The following is a 3,487-nucleotide window of genomic DNA, read 5'->3' as shown; positions in this document are numbered from 1 at the left end:
TTAAGCCATCTGATAGCAAGTATAACTTTAAACACAAAATCGATAATTTTCAGAACATTCAACAAAAAAACTGCAGCAATAACCAAAATATGAAAATACCTCAAAATTTATTAATAATAAAATCTGTCATTACAAATAAGTTGTGATAAATAAAGTCAAAGGATCACAACTAAAAATACAAGAACTCAAAAACCTTAGAAATTTAAATTGCTCCAACTGGATTAACTCTCTACTGAACCTAAGCATCTAGATTAGCTAAAACTCCAATGCTGGCTGTATGCTTCTGGAATGCTGCTACTGACAAGGCCTTGGTGAAAGGGTCTGCTAGCTGTGAATTCGTGTCAATGCTCAAAACAGCTATCTCACCATGCTTAACCCTTTCTCTAACACTGTAATACTTTAAATCAATATGCTTAGAATTATTTGATCTTTTACTGTTCTTGCTAAAGAAAACTGCTGCTTCATTATCGCAATAAATCACAAGTGTGTCTGCCACAATGTGACTTAACACTTTGGTCTGCATCAAGAAATTCCTGATCCAAAGTCCTTCACACACAGTTTCATATACTGCAATAAATTCAGCTTGCATGGTGGAGGTTGAAACTAGAGTTTGCTTCATGGTTTTCCAAGCAACTGCACCTCCTGCTAGCATGTACACGTATCCACAAGTTGACTTCTTGGAGTCTGGATAATTCCCTGCGAAATCAGAATCTGAAAATCCAACAAGTTTCAGATCCTCCACTTGCCTATAAACTAGCATATGACTTTTAGTTTTCTGCATGTATCTCAACACTTTCTTCCCAGCTACCCAATGTTCATGGCCTGGATTAGACTGGAATCTCGATAAAATCCCTACTGCAAAAGACAAGTCTGGCCTAGTGCAGACTTGTGCATACATGAGACTTCCTACAAGTCTAGCATAAGGCTTTGACTCCATAATTTCTTTCTCAATATCACTATTAGGACTCTGCTTCTTGGTTAACTTATCACCTTTGGACATGGGAACTTCTCCAGCTGCACACTTTTCCATACCAAATCTCTTTAAAACTTTGGTAATATAATTCTGTTGAGACAAACCAAGTAGTCTCTGTGCTCTATCTCTTTTAATCTCAATACCTAGTACATAGGATGCTTCTCCTAAGTCTTTCATGTCAAAATTATTTGACAGAAAGCTCTTAGTGTCTTTAAGCAGTTTAATGTTACTGCTAGACAAAAGTATATCATCCACATAGAGAACTAGGAAAATAAAATTGTTTCCAACTGTCTTCAAGTAAACACACTCATCAACAAGATTTTCTGTAAATCCAAAAGTAGAAATCACAGAATCAAATTTCTTGTACCACTGTCTAGAAGCTTGTTTTAGGCCATAAATTGATTTTCTTAACCTGCATACTAAGTTTTCACTTCCAGCTTGCACAAAACCTTCTGGCTGCCTCATATAAATCACTTCATCTAGTTCACCATTCAAGAAGGCTGTCTTAACATCCATCTGGTGCAGCTCCATATCAAAATGAGCAACTAAAGCCATGATTATCCTAAACGAGTCTTTTGTAGAAACTGGAGAAAAAGTCTCAGTAAAATCAATGCCCTCCTTCTGTGTAAAACCCTTGGCAACTAATCTTGCTTTATGTCTCTCTACATTGCCATTTGCATCTCTTTTGGTTTTGAAAACCCATTTACAACCTATAGGTTTCTGATTAGGGTCAGGTTCAACTAATTCCCAAACTGCATTTTGGCTCATGGAATCAATTTCTGCTTCCATTGCTAGCTGCCATTGGTGAGATTCATTACTTTCAATAGCCTGGTTAAATGTAGTTGGATCATTGTCCTCTGCACAGTTCATTTCAATTTCTGCTTCTTGCAGATAAACAATGTAGTCACCCTCTTCCCCCCCATAAGTTGGTTTTCTTGCTCTCTGTGATCTTCTAGGCTGAGCTACTGGATGATTTTGAGGTTCTTCATTAGGGATTTGTTCAGATACTGGATCAGTTACTTGACTAGTTACGTGACCAGTTACTTGACCTGGTACAGTTACATGGTCAGTTACATGACCAGGTGCAGTTACTTGGTTAGTTACATGGTCAGTTACTTGACCAGTTACATGACCAGTTACTTGATCTGGGACAGTTACGTGGTCAGTTACTCGACCAGTGACTCGATCAGTTACATCTTGTTCTAAAGGCAACACAACACTTATATTCTCATCCGACACAATTTCCTCAAAATCTGAGGTTAAATCCTCAAGGTTTGTATTGTGAACTTTTTCACTTAGAAACTTTACTTGATGTGTTTCAAAAATTCTAGGTGAATGATGAGCAGAATATAATTTATAGCCTTTAGATTTATCTGGATAATCTATAAAATAGCAACTAACTGTCTTAGGATCAAGTTTATTCAAGCTTGGATTATAAATCCTAGCTTCTGCATGACATCCCCAAACATGGCAGTGGTGAAGACTAGGTTTCTTGCCACACCAAAGCTCAAAAGCAGTCTTTTCTATGGCTTTGCTAGGTGTTCTGTTGCAAATATAATTTGCAGTTTTTAAAGCCTCACCCCACAGAAATTTAGGCAAACCTGTTGTACACATCATACATCTAACCATGTTCAAAAGAGTCCTATTCTTTCTCTCTGCAACACCATTCTGTTGTGGGTTATAAGGTGTTGTATATTGAGCTTTAATTCCATTGTCTTGCAAAAACAAGGCAAATGGACCCTTTTGTTGGCCGGATTCAGTGTACTTGCCATAGAACTCACCCCCTCTATCTGATCTTACTGTTTTGATTTTCTTTTCTAGTTGATTTTCTACCTCAGACTTAAAGATTTGAAAAGCTTTCAATGCTTGTGCCTTTTCTGAAAGTAGATAAACATAACTGTATCTAGAAAAATCATCAATGAATGTGATAAAATACACATTCCCACAGATAGTTTGATGCCTAAATGGCCCACATATATCAGTGTGTATGAGTTCTAATAAATTTTGGCTTCTATATGCAGTCTTCTTTCTAGTATTAGTTATTTTTCCCTTGAAGCATTCAATACAGTCTGTTAGATCAGAAAAATCAAGTTCATTTAGGATGTTGTTTTTCATCGAAATTTTCAGTCTCTTTTTTGAAACATGGCCGAGTCTTCTATGCCATAAAAATGCAGACTTTTCATTTAGTTTGATTCTTTTAACACCTGTTAAAGTGCTAGTACTGTTGGTGTTATTTTCAACAAGTAAAATTTCTTGTTGAGCCATTGAACAATTTAATTGTAAATAATCATTCATAATAACACCAGAACCAATTTGAACAGAATTTTTAGAAATAAGAATTCCATTACTATCCATAACAAGTCTACAACCAGATTTTACTAAAAGAGAAACTGAAACCAAATTCCTTCTCATGGAAGGTACATAAAAAACATTGTCCAGAACTAATAATTTTCCTAATCCTAAATCGAGCTTTAAGGTTCCAATAGCCTTGACTGCCACTCTCATGCCATTGCC

The sequence above is a fragment of the Rosa rugosa genome, chromosome 3 (genome assembly GCF_958449725.1).
Source record: "Rosa rugosa chromosome 3, drRosRugo1.1, whole genome shotgun sequence".
Lineage (NCBI taxonomy): Eukaryota > Viridiplantae > Streptophyta > Magnoliopsida > Rosales > Rosaceae > Rosa > Rosa rugosa.
This window is presented reverse-complemented; position numbering follows the sequence as displayed.